The sequence below is a fragment of the Sminthopsis crassicaudata genome, chromosome 5 (assembly GCF_048593235.1).
Source record: "Sminthopsis crassicaudata isolate SCR6 chromosome 5, ASM4859323v1, whole genome shotgun sequence".
Classification (NCBI taxonomy): Eukaryota; Metazoa; Chordata; class Mammalia; order Dasyuromorphia; family Dasyuridae; genus Sminthopsis; species Sminthopsis crassicaudata.
Genome location: NC_133621.1, coordinates 132600981 through 132615316, shown reverse-complemented (window position 1 = coordinate 132615316; position 14336 = coordinate 132600981). Strand labels below are relative to the sequence as shown.

The following is a 14336-nucleotide window of genomic DNA, read 5'->3' as shown; positions in this document are numbered from 1 at the left end:
TGGTTCTTTTTTTCTTTTTCATCTAGAATATTTCAAATAATTGCTTAATATCTAATGATTGTCACCAGGATCTTCTAGTTGATTTATTAAACCTCATTTACTAATATTACTTTCCAAGATATCCTGCTGTTTTTTTCAAATACAACATATTCAGGTATCCTAGAAGAGATTATAAAATGAAGAAAATACCATAATTCAGCAGAAGCTACTTTGGGAACAAACAAGAAGGTATTGAATTTTGTGAGATGTGATAGGAAATAATTAGATCAACTCTGAATTTAACTGAACAAGGTAGTAAAGTGAGGAAGAAAAAAATGATCATTGTTGACAAAGATGTACTATATCTTTGGAGGAAGAGATTTCTCTCTGGACAAAAAAAAATTCTTAGTAGAGACATTAATTATTCTACTAAAAACTTAACAATCAGTTTTGTTGATTCAGCCATCTCTTGATTCATCTTTCCATCTGTAATATGCTATGAGTTTGTCAGTTACAAAGGTAGTCAACATTTCTTATTAGACATCTTATTTTTTTGTCATGGATAATGGAAAGGTAAAGCCAGCTCTCATTATTTCACTGAACTAGTTCTTCAGAAATCCTTAGTTTAGTCTTCACTATATACACTCTTACTTGACCAGCTGCTAGGTCAATACTACATTTTATACTCTTCTCATAAATTTATCCACCTGGTAGTAGTTTTCACTGCTCATAAGAGTCTACCATTTTATGCCAGAGCTTTGTGCCTAGTTTGTAAGTATGTTATCAGGAAATTAGGTTATTTTCTTGTAGTGGGACTTGACTTATTTTATGCTTTATTTTATACCTCTTCTTTTCAGCTTTTTGGAGGAATTCATTGATGAGAAGTAAGAGCAAAGTGTTGCTGCTCATGAAAGATTATAATAATCTTCTGTAGAAGAAATGCTGGCCTAGGAATCAAATGACATAATTTCAAGCTCTTCTGTGATTCTTAGTAGTTTTTTTATCAGCCTCAGGTCATCAATTAAGAAATATATCTATAGCATATATGTTATTATAATGTATATATATATATATATATATATTGTTATTGAGTTGTTTCAGTTCTTTCTGACACTTCACAAATCCCTTTGAGATTTTTTTTTTGCAAAAGTATTGTAGTGATTTGCCATTTCCCTCTCCAGCTCATTTTACAAATGAGCAAACAGGGTTAAGAGACTTACCCAGGTCACAGATAGTATAACACTTAAACTACCTACTATGTATGTCTGTGTATGTGAATACATACACACAGAGCAGGGTGGAGGGGAAGGAGAGAGAGAGGAAGAGAGAGGAGGAGAGAGAGAATGAAAATATTTTAGAACCATGAAAATTTAAAGGAACCAAAAAATTTTAAAGGAGCTAGTTTGTATTTTTTGTTTTCTCTATCAGTTTGAGTTCTTGTTGCACCAACATGTGATCATTTTTGTACAAATATGATGCAAAGCTGAGAAATATTTTAACATTCAGGTGTTCCATAATGAATAAATTTATCAAAATGCCTAATTTTTTCCTAAAATGCCACTGAAATTATTAATGTTTTTTCCTGTTTGATTTGCTTGAGTCAGAAAGGGCTACAGTGAAGGCCTTAACAGTTACTCTTTGACTAATTCTTTCACATCTCCTTGTTCTTCCCTTGGGTTTCCTTTAAATACTTAAATTTGATGTCATTAGATGCATAAATCAGTATTGATATTGTTATATTTTTCTTTTTTTTCTTCTATTTTAACTATTTCTATTTTTATCATTATCTGAGATCATGATTGTCAGTCTTATTCTTTTGCATTCAGTTGAGGGAGGCAAAATAGAGACTATTCTGTTCCTCATTTTTTTTTTGATAAATCTTTGTTTTAACTATATTCCTTATACTGTGTTGTTAGTTTTTTTTTTAATTTTCTGCTTCATTCTATCACTTTTTTGTGTTTTAGGACAGAGTTTATCCTATTCATATTCATGGTTATCATTATTATATTTTATTTCCATCCTCCCTTATCATATCCTATTGTTATGTATTCTTTCTTTTTCTCTCAACTTTATAAAGGAAAAAAAATTACGTAATGTGCCGAAATGAAATCAATGCTAGTTATCTGTAGTTGGAACTACTTGATCTTAATCCTCTTGTCTTTCTGTTAAGCTCCTTTAGACTTCCAGAATTGCTTTTTTTTTTTTTTTTTTTTTTTTTGTTGTTGTTGTTGTTGTTGTTGTTGACTATTCCCTTTCCAAATCTCCCCTTCCTTTTAAACTGTTTCATTTCCCAATCCACTTTTTTGTTGGCTTTATTTTATCTCCAGTTTATTCTTCTTTTTCTCTCTCTAACATTTTTTCTTAGGGCTCAGTTAAGACGAGGATTTAAGCATTGTTCACTTCTACCATTCTTAAATTCATGTTTGTGTACCTCAGTTGCATCCCAATGATTACAATATTAAAAACCTTCCAACTCTTCCTCAGTTATTTCCTGGGATTTTCTTTTTTTCTCTCCCAGTATAATGATTTATAAAATAATATAATATATTGTCTCTACCCTTAAAAACTTTACAATTTAATAGGGTGCTATACCCAAATTTTCAGTATACTTTATTAAATAAAACCTTTAAATATATCTAAACTGACTATAACATGCGTAGCTAGGGAGGTTTCTTTATCCACCTACAAAAATTGACAAGAATTGTAATGGGTCTTTGAAAGGAATGTACTTGACTGAAAATGAGAAGGTAAAAGAAAGACAAAGAAGAGATAGAGAAGAGAAGAAAGCAGGAGCCAAAGACGAAAGTTGCTGAGGAAGACTTGTGGCATATCAGCAAGTACTTTGTGAGGCCCTATTGTTTTCTAGCACAGTGGTTAAAAGGCAGTAGCCCATCCAACTTGACTTTAGATTCAGGCTTTTGTTTCCATATTGTTAGTACACCATGCATTATTTCAGCTATGCTCAGTGTTCCAAATGTAAGCTGGGGTTTACTGCCAGGTGGCATGACTGAGGCATATAAAGGTTTTATGGGTAACAGATGCAGAGAAATGTTGGAATTTTTCTAATTCACCATAGACATATTTTCCAAAAAGATAGACATTAAAAAAACATTTATTCTGTGTTAACTAGTGTTTAAGGTAATAAAAATACCATTTTAAAAATGAGTGTTCAAATATTCACCTGAGCCCTTATATACAAAATTGCATAACTTTAAAAGTTACTGTAAAGATTAAAATTGGAATATTCACTTGCTGAATTTTCTGTTCTAATTCTTATTGATTAAAAAAGTCAAGAGCTATTAGAAATTATTTTAGCTCTCTCAGCATACCCTTTGTTATGCACTCTTCACTAGAAAATCCTTATTTTAAAAATTCTACAATATTATTTACAGAGGAAATAGATCAGAAAAAAGTGGGAAAATGGGTTAGAAGTGGAAATGATTAACTTAATCTTAGAATGAAAATAATTAAGTCATATCAGAGGATCTAAACCAATATAGTGTTTATTTCTTCAAAATTTGGATATAACTGTCTAATAAATACTATTGTAATAAGAGTTTTCAGTTGAAAGGGAATTTTATACTATTGTTGTTGAATTTTGCTATTTTTTAAAAAGATTTCTTGAAAAATAAACACCACTATATATGGATAAATCCCAAATCAAAAATCATTTTTAAATTGCATGGCCTGGTAACAGCTTATATTTTGTTAAGTAAGTGTATTCCATATGTGGTATTAAGGAATCATTTCATGATTCTGGTCATTCTGTGAGAAATCTTAAAATGTAATTGTAAGTCTAATGTTATTTACTGTTTTTCTTTTGCCAAGTTGTGATTGTTTAGTCTGCTAACACTTGGACTAGGGCTTTTTTGGGGGGGAGTAGTGGTTAGCAGTTGTTTTTAAAGCAAATGTAAAGGCTAAAAGGCATTCCTTAAACTTTTTCTTTTCCCCCTCCTCCTCTGGCAGAGAAAACTTGATTTGTGTTCATGTTCTGTGTTTCTTTTAGTGGTCCTAGTATGGCTGTTGAAATCTATACTTTATATGATCTCATTGTACTGCCTGTATTTCATTAATGACTGATTCTGTTTAGGGCTTGGGGAGTGAAATATTTTTCATATGACACTACCCAATACGAGTATAGTACACCAGCTGCAAAAACCACAAACCATCTGATTTTGCAGCTTTTGAGGGTGTGAAAAGTTCAATTGCTTATGGTAAGGCTTATATCTGTATGTTACACCATATGGAAGTAGAACTACTGTAGACTTAAGAAAAATGCTTTTTAAAATTCTATGCTCTTCAGTAGACTTGTTTCCTATGAAGATGAGTAATATATTTGATGACAATCATCTTAAATCACCATTAAAACCCTGGAATAGCTTTTATTGTGATCCCTATAGTTATTGTGGTGGTATTTTTTCATTTAAGTTTTATCATACATACATACTTATAAATTATGTTAGGAAAAATGAAAAGAAAATTTATTACACATACATTGGTAATACAAATGAATATTTAGTAATTGTGTACATTAAGCAACAATTTTGGGACTTTAAATACACAGCTATATAGATTATTTTGGCAAATTCAGAAAAATCAAGTCTTTTTTTTTTGGTTCTACAAAATTTTTTTCTAACAATACTTGGAATCACTTTATTATGTTATAGATTTATGGCTGAATGTGACCTCAGAGTTCATTGATCTAAACACTTATTTTATCAATGAGGAAATTTAAGCCAGAGAGTTTAAGTCCCAAATAAGGATATACACCAGCAAAGTCACATGAAGATAGAGGTCCTTTGATTCCAAATTTCCATTCTTTTTCAGTGTGCCAAGATGCTTTAAGACAAATATGTCAGAAAAGAAAATCCATCTTTAAAATATATAATAAAAATAAAATAGACTATAATTCGGTATACCCACAGGCCTCCATCTGTAAACATTAATATACAAGAAATTAAAACTTTCTGCAAATAATAGTATTATCAAACAACAGGACTGCCTATATATATATATATAAAATGCTATATATAACATCACAATTATACATCCCTAAAAGAGAAGCATTGTAATGATATACAGATGCCTGTAGCTTTTCCTTTCAAAACAAAAATATAGGTCTTCTGAAAGCTTTGATATGAGAGACTTGTAACCTAAAGAAAATTGGACCTGATAGCTGTATAACATCTACTGTCTCTAAAAGTGCCAGGCATGTTAGTTAATTTATTTGTTCATTCACTAGCCCTTTTCTGAGCACCCATTTGGGCAAGACACTGTTGCTTCTACTGTTGTCTCTTTGGTCTAGATATAAGTATAACTGAGCTTCTTCGTATAGTGAAAAAAATAGTTTTAAAAAACTGATTCACATTCAGATATAGAAGTAGAATAGTATTTATAACAAGGGACTTGAAATCAAGAGTACCTGGGTTTAAATCCTGCTTTGTATGCTAAGTATTTCTGCCCTGTGAAAGGTATTTAACTTTTCTAAACCTCATTTTACTCGTTTGTAAAATGGGGATATAATAACCCCTATTTTACAGGATTATGGAAATAAGCAGATGAAATCATGTATACAAAGCATTTTGCAATCCTTGATGCACCAAAAAAGCATGAATTATTGTTATTGAAAAGAAAGGTGCCATATTATAGAGAAATAGATCTGTGTTCAAGTCTATTTGCAGATGTGCTTCAGGCTGATAATCTCAGTTCAAGTGAATTATTGGGATGAAATTATACCACATTAGGTCATCAGCAGTTTTTTAAAAAGATTTAATTAACCATAGAATGGAAAGAATACTGAACAAGTGTATTGCAGCATTGAATTAGAGTAGATATGCATGCTCTTACCTAATTTCTTTCTGCAGATATATCTGGGATATATTTGGTTGAGTTCTTTTCTTTTTCTTTTTAAGCTTGCAGGTAGCTACTAGGAGGTTGCCTCAGAGGAAGGGCAGCTTGAACCAGTACCAATCAAGTGCCAGGGACAGCTTTATATGATCAAGCTATACCTTCTATGACAAAGTCTGATCTTGAACATATACTATGTGATTCTGGGTGAGAAACTTATCTTTTTGGTGCTTTAAGCAATTCTTTATGACCATAAGTGTCAGAGAAGATACTGATCTTCATTGATCAATGGAGTTTCCTTACATTAAAGTTCCTTATTACAATGAACTCAAAGATTGATTGTCATTTATTATTATTATTTTTAACCTTTAACCTCATTTTATTGGAGAGTATTCTAATAATTTGGGGGATAATTAACATTGCACACATTTATATCACAAAAGGAGTTTAGTCTTGTTCATCCCATTCAATTCATCCATTAATGATGAGTACCTTTTTTGAGATTTCACTTCATACTTTATTCGATATAGCCCAATAACATGGAAAGACTTAAAAACTAAATCAGTTTAGTGAACTATTTCAGACTGATAAATTCAAGTGAAATGTTTTCATAATCCTCATTCCACTTGTTTGTTATAGTTAAACAAATTATATCTGTGAAATGAGAAATGCAGTGGTAGTTAAATGGATTGTTGGAGAGTATGTGTCAAGATAATAATAGAATATAATTTGGAAACTTTTAATTCTTACTCATCTTGTATTATAGTATCTCAAGGATCTACAATTTCATCAGCAGGTGATGTCCTTGCACACATGACTTAATTTCTCTAAGTAGTTTCTCTCATTTTCCCTTCAAATCAGTATGCTTTTTATTCTTCTGTTCTGCTCCCATCTTTTTTCTCCTTTTAGTTCCTTTTCCTTTTTAATCTTCTCATTCAGTATTCCTTTCTTCCTTTTCTCTTCCTTCTAATTCCGTTTATATCATTATGGTTTTCTATGGCTTTTGAAAGATAAGCTAGAAAAATTCTAAGCTCCCTTCCTCAAATTCTTTACAGTGTGTTAGTTAGAACCATAGCTGATCAACACCAGGCTGAATAAGGAAACCTGGTTTCTGGTCCGGAGTGTGAGATATTGGAGGATGTTGACTGATTTAAGAAAAGTAAATGAACAGATGGAAATTATGAGAAACTCTGGACTGAAATTCAGAGGGATAGGGGATAGAATAGAACCAATCCTTAATGTCTATAACCCAAAGAGGCCATTCTCTAGGCAACTGAGTAGAAAATGGAAGTCCAGGTTGAAGAGTTCCCATAGTTTCCATAAGTTCATTTACTTTTCTTAAATCAGTTAGCATCCTCAGTTTTCCAGATTTCTTTCTTACAACAAATTTCAAGGACTTAGACAAGGTTGTAAGCGTCCTTGGTCAAGTTGCTCCTGTATTATATCTACTAAGACCTGAATTTCATCACTAGCAAAGAACTTTAGGACTGATATAATTCCTTATAGCCAATTTTATTATGTTGTATATATAGAATCTTTCCTCAGGAATTGAATCAGGACCATTACTACTTATCTGGCTCTAATTTTTCTTCCTAAGAGAACCAAGGAGACTTGAATTCTTAATGTATCTAAGAATCCAGTGGTCTGATCCCAAGTTACAATCAAACCTTGCCACTTTATTAACCAAACTATGCATGCTACACACTCCCCTCAGGGTGGGGATGGTTCTTTTCTTAGTATTTGCCCCATTTCAGCTGAAAAACAAAAGTGAGTAGTACCAAAGTTACCTGCTTGTCTATTTTTATACTCACCCTATTTCTGGGTCATAAGGACTTCTCCACTGAACTCACCAATTGCGTCACTGAGTGTAGGGCCTCACATCCAGAGCCTCAAAATGTAGTATGCTTCTTTCAATGCTCCACATTTGGTGCCAAAATGTAATGTCTGGGCTAGCTTTCTTGAGGATCTCTGGATGAACTTTGGTTTTAGCAGGAGAGTCACCACAAGAGCATAGTCAGGGATAGAGTCTGGAATCTGAGATTGAGCTAGAGCACACATTCACTCAAGTCTTAAGTCTGCTTATCTGAAGTTCTCTCAGCCCCTTATATACTTTAGTATAATTACATTATTACAGCACATTGAGCATATTCTGATTGTAGAATCATTACATCACCATACTAAGTACTAAGTATATATAGTATAGTAGTATATATAGTAAACTAGAGAATCATTATTTCATCAATCATACTGAGTAAACACCCCTGCTTGTAAGTATCTTTGCTACAAGTATGCTTTTCTCAGAGTCCAGGCCCTCTACAAGTTATTGGACAATGAAATAAAAACATGTTTTTTTTTTTTTTTTTTTTTTTACATACTTGACCCTTATTTGTAAAATGAGAGGTTTGGACATGAAGCACAATTAAGAGCACTAGGCCTTCTGTTATAAACATAATAATGTTGAAGCAGAAATACTTTAAGCTTATTCTAAAGAAGTAATTGAATGAAAGCCATTTGCATATGACTTTAAAATTTACAAAGTTTGGAACTTGAAGCCAAATCTGATTGTAATTTCCCATTTTGCCTATACTCTGCAGTTTGGTATCAGTAGGCAAGGTGTGGGGAAGTCACTTAAATGTCTTTGAATTTTCTAAGGAAACCAGTATATAAGCAGGAGCTGTTTTCTTTTTTAAAAAACAGCTCAATCATAGCCCATTCTTTCATTGTGTCACATATTGTTAGAGTTGGAAAGAACCTGAAAGATCATCTGATCCAATCTCACATAATAATATTGACCCTTCATGGTAGTGGACCCAAGAAGTTGATATGGCTGAAGAAATAGAAAGGAACAAAGGTAGAATTTTAGAATTTACATTTGAAAAGACCATTAGGGGGTCATTTAGTCCACCACATTTTACATATGGAGAAACTAAATTGCAAATTGGAGGGAAAGACCCAAGATCCAAAAATGTTTTATTTTCTTTTTCTGGGAGGGGGATGGTGGTGATAAAAGGGCTCCTTCTTCTGAAATATATGAAATCTTATATTTGGTATTCTCTTAGCAACATTAAAAAAAAGATTAGGTTATGCATTTTTGGCTTTATATTGCATGTTGTAAAAGTGTGCTTTTATTTATAGAAGCCAATTAATTGTTTTAAAAAACTGAACAGTTCAAAGAACATTTGTATACTAAAGATATATTTTACATTCTCACTTAAAGTGACTGGGCAGGTATTAAACCTTTTTGCCAGTTCTTCACATTCATCACATTTAGCTTGTTTCATACTTGATTAAAGAAGAAAATGAAAAAATAATAATTTACAAAGATGCATACTGACACATGGGTGGAGTTTATTAATTAAGACAGTTAGTTCCTGAAATCCTAGGTTAATCTCATTTGCTATACTTATAATGATTCTGAATCATAAAATAATTTCATAATTATGAATTACACATTGATTAAACAGATTTCAAAGAGTGACCACAATTTGGACTTTGTAATGAAGCTGTCTCCTGAGGAAACATTTTCTAGCAAGTCTTTTCAACTTATACTAGCAACTAAAAAAGGAATAAAATATTTATTCATTGAGATAGTTATGGGTTTTATTAAACTATTAGTATATTTTAAAGTATAGTTTTAAATGTTAATTCTAAAATGGAAATTAAACTTTGTTTTGCCACTTAAATTTTTCTAGTATTTGATTTTAACTTTTGATGAGCAGTAATAAACGTTTCTATAATTTTTTCTTTAAAAATTTATTTCTTGAGAATTATTGTTTTTATGTTGCCTATCTTGCAAACTATGTGGGATGGAAGGTGAAAGTTTGATGAGCATAAACAATTAGCCACCCCCCTTTTTTCATTGCCCCCTCCTTCTGTGGATGTGTTATTCTTTCCAATCGTCATCTTTCAAATGTCTTTTCTAGTCTCTCCTTCTTTGGGGAAGAGTTTCCTTAAACTTCTTGTTTCTTAGAAGGATATCAGAAAGCTTAGAAGCAGTAAAGACCATTCTTGCTGAGAAAAGCAATCCTATTTTCCCTTCCTCTTTCCCAATCCTTGATTATGGGCTAATTTTTGTTCATTAGGTATAAGTTATTGGTCTAAAGTCTCTGGATATTTTTTTCTGATGTTGGGAAGTTATAAAATCTGAAACTACATGAAATATATGTGTAATGTTTATGTACTATCTGGGGCTTTCATATTAAATCTAGGAAGAAATACTTCCTAAATTTAATAATGTCTAATAATATTATATTTTACCCATACCCCAATTTTCTAACTTCATGAGCTTTTGTTCCCATATAAGAATGTAAATTCCTTGAAATCAGAGAGAATTTTGCTTGTTTTTATTTGTATCCCCAGTCTAGAATAGTACGTTGCACATAGTGTGTGGTTAATAAATGTTCTTTCTATATACCTAATCTCGATCTCTGCTTATTATCTGTCCTACTTCTGTGGAAGGACTTATTCTGAAGGACGTACACACAAGTCAAGAATACAATATGTAACCATAGCTATGTAAATCTGTCATTTGAAAGCAAGTGGGAAAATTGAAGGATTGACAAAGCATGTATCATTCTCCCCAAAAGAAAGAGGAAATAAGCATGCATCAATCTCCCCAATAGCAATTGGAAATAAGCAGGAAAAGAGTAAAGAGTGATATATTGCTCATTCTCTAGGAGTCTTCCCTTTCATCTCCAGAATAGTGTCAATGTCATGCTGCAACTTTCTTGATCTTGAGTGTTATGAAAGATAACATTCATTGAGCATTATTATATCTTTCTCTTCCTCATTATTCCTTTAGGATGAGGAAAGAAGGACTCTCTCTGCTCCCAGTCCTCGCCCTCATCCCCTGCCATGTAGTCACTACCCCTAAATAAGACTGACCTGAGAAGCTCTGTGATTTCCTTCAGACATCTACTTCAGCTGTGCTCCAACTTGTTAGGCAAAGGTTGCCAGCCCTATATTTCTTGCCCATCCTAAGGGCTATCCCTTATTTAACATGCAAAAAAAGAAAAACAAATCAGAAAACTATTCAGCACATCATGTCTAGCATTCTATGAAATTTATACCCATATTTCCCTACCTCTGCAAAGAAAGAATGGCAATAGGTTCTCATGTCTCATTTTGGGGGCCATGCTTGGACATTATAATTTTATAACATTCATTTCCAATTATATTATTGTATCATTTGGTTTACATTGTCATCATAATTACACATTGTTTTCTTGGTTGTGTTCTCTTTAGATTCATTCATCACTTCTTACAACATAGTAATTCTGTTACATTTATGTTATAGAATTTCATTTGCCATTTTTCAATTGATGTGTCTACTCTATGTCCAATATGTTGCTATTATAGAAAGAGCTGCTTTAAACATTTTAATGTAAATTAGACCTTTTAAAAATATATGTACTTAACCCTCTTTTGGTTTATGCCTAGCATTATATATTTGGGTAAATTAATTCAATTCTTTAGCATAATTCTAAATTGCTTTCCAGTTGTTGGAACATATCAAACTATATCTCTTCTAATGCTGATTTTTCCAACTCTTGTCAGATTTGCTTCTGTGCTAGGAATAAGTCAAAGCCTAAGATTTATTTTATCACTAATTTATGGTTTTGGGTTCGTTCTGTTTTGCTTTTGTTTTGAGACCAAGTCTCCCTTTCTTACCCACCTTGAAAACGTAGTAGTCATTCAAGGACACAATCCTGATATTAATTGTTGTAAAGACCTCTGCTGATTTATTCCCCCTTAAGCAACCTACTACCCCTTGGCTTTTGGGGTCTCACCACATTGGTGTCAGAGTTACCATGGATAATAGTTAGGCTTCAATCTTATTGATGTTCACAACTCAGGAACTTAAGAGTTTTGCTTACCTCCCCCAATATGGGTAGAACAAGTACCACCATTGCAAGCTATATGGTGATAGACGTTTCCAGTCTATTTTTGGGAAACTGTTCATAACCTTTGACTACTTATCACTGGGTCTTATACATTTTTGGTCTTATACATTTTTATGAGTTCCCTGTAATGATGATATGGTACACTTATAAGTGATATCTAATACAAAGATTTTTTTCCTCCATTTGACTACTTATCTATCCACATTTACTTTAATTGTGCTCATGTAAAAGTTTTCAAAATTTACTTAACTTGATTAAGTGAATCAAAATAACAATTAAAATCGTTCATTCTGTCTTTTAGATCATATAGATCTCTTGTTTGGTTAAGAATTCCCCTCTAGCCATAGCAATGAAAGATACTATTCTTACACTTTTTTATGATGTCCTTTAATATTTAGATTATATATCCATTTTGAGCTTACTGTGTTATATGCTTTCAGATAATGGTCCGAATCTAATTTTTGCCAAGCTCCTTTCTATTGTTACTTATGACTATTATCAAAAAAGGTGTTATTCACCAAATAACATACATTTTCAGGTTTATCATATACTGAAATTGAGAAATAGAGACTACTATCATTAATGAGATATAGATGTATAGAAAATTATCATTAATAAATTTCAGTTTAAATTTTTAAATAAAATTCTGGGGAAAGACTACAGCAGCATATTGGAAAATATTTATTCAGATCAAATTGTATTTGTATCTGTGATGTTCAAGGATGGTTCAAAATGATAAAGAAAATCATCCTCAATTATACTAAGCAATAAAAATTTAAACCACATGATTATTTCAAAAATAGAAAAAGTATTAAGGAAATATAAAACATTTATGATTTTTAAAAAAATAAAAAGCAGAGAAGGAAAATCAAGAGCTAATATTACATGCAGTAGGAAATTACTAAGGCTTCCTGACAAATACAAGAGTAAAACAAGGATGTATCTCTTTCCTCCATTATTGATAATTCTAGAATAGCAATAAGAAAAAAATTAAAAGCCTCTTTACAGAGAATGATTGTTTATTTAGAAAAATCCTATGGACTCAGAACTGAAAGAAATTGAGAAAATTGCTTTAGTAAAATAGCAGTATGCAAAATGAACTCACAAAAATCACAAGTTTACACAAAAATAAGAAAATCTAGGAGGAAATAATAGAAAGGATAATTCCACTCAAAATCTAAAATAATCAGTACTCATTAAAAATTTCAATGAAAGAGTAGGCATACATCATCACAGAAATTTCTTTACTTTGAAATTACAGCAGCAATTAAAGCATAGATCCAGTACCTATCTATATTCATATTACTTAAAACAGAAACTTTAGGTCTAACTTAGATTATCATTTATATTTAGTTCTTATCAGTGTGTCAAGTAAAACTAATAAATTGTTGTTGAGTGAATGCCCATCAGTTGGAGAATAGCTGAATAAGTTATAGTACATGAATGTTATAGAATATTATTTTTCTATAAGAAACAACCAGGAGGATGATTTCAGAAAGGCCTGGAGAGACTTATGTGAAGTGTTGTTAAGTGAAATGAGTAAAACCAAGAGAACATTATGCACAGCAACAAGATTATAAGATGATCAATTCTGATGAAAGTGGCTCTTTTCAACTGTGAGGTGATTCAGGTCAATTGCAATGGTCTTTCAATGGAGAGAGCTATCTGTAGCCAGAGAGAGGACTGTGGAGACTGAATGTGGATCACAACATAGTATTTTCATTTTTTTTGTTATTAGATTGCATTTTGTTTTCTTTCTCATTTTTTCCTTTTTGATCCATTTTTTTCTGCAGCATGATAATTGTGGAAATATGTATAGAAGATTTGCTCATGTTTAACACATCTTGGATTACTTGCCATCTGAGGGGGGAAGGGAGGAAGAAAAAAATGGAACAAAAGGTTTTTCAAAGGTAAATGTTGAAAATGTTGAAACAAGGGTATATGTTTTGAAAATAAAAAAAAATTTTAAAAAAGAAAAGAAATTTAATTTTAATAAAAAGAAATTCAATTGCTTATAGCCATAGGAAAGAAAATATTTTAAATCTCAAAAAACTAGAGGATGCAAATTAAAGCAATTCTAAAGTGTTGTCTCACAACTGTCATATTGACAAAGATAGCCAAAAAAGGAAATCATAAATATTGGAGGGATGTGGAAAACAGGCATATAAATACTCTGTTAATGGATCTTTGAATTGGCACATCCATTCTGAAAAACAATTTGGAACTTTAAACAAAATGACACTAAAGTGTAAGTCTTTGCCCTAACAATGCTAATTGGCCTAATTACAAGAGAGCTCCAAGGGAGATGAAAACTACTCATATTTATCAAAAACAAGCCAGCAAACAATCTTATAAAAGTCCTTTTTATAGAAGCAAAGATCTGGAACCTAAGGGGTATCCCATATTTTGGGGAATCACTAAACAAATTTTGGTAAGTAAGAGAATAATATTGTTCTTTAAGAAAAAATGGAGGGGAGAGATACCTGGAAAGATTTATATGAACTAATGAAGATGGAAGCGAGCAGAACCAGGAGAACAATTTTTAACAAAACCAGTACCATTATAAAGATAAACAGATTTGAAAAGTTTAAGAAATAATCATTTCAG

At 31.7% G+C, this 14336-nt stretch overlaps 1 protein-coding gene across 9 annotated transcripts in view; it reads left to right on the top strand.

Moving 5' to 3' along the window:
• Positions 1-14336, top strand: part of FOXP2 (forkhead box P2) — a 718280-nt gene that overhangs the window by 344619 nt on the left and 359325 nt on the right. Inside the window, exon 4 of one of the 9 annotated variants that reach the window (XM_074268254.1) lies at positions 13523-13639. The exons of the other annotated variants lie outside the window; for them this stretch is intronic. The gene's annotated coding sequence lies outside the window, so the exon portion shown is untranslated. The remainder of the gene's footprint in view (positions 1-13522; positions 13640-14336) is intronic. 9 annotated transcript variants of the gene reach the window in all.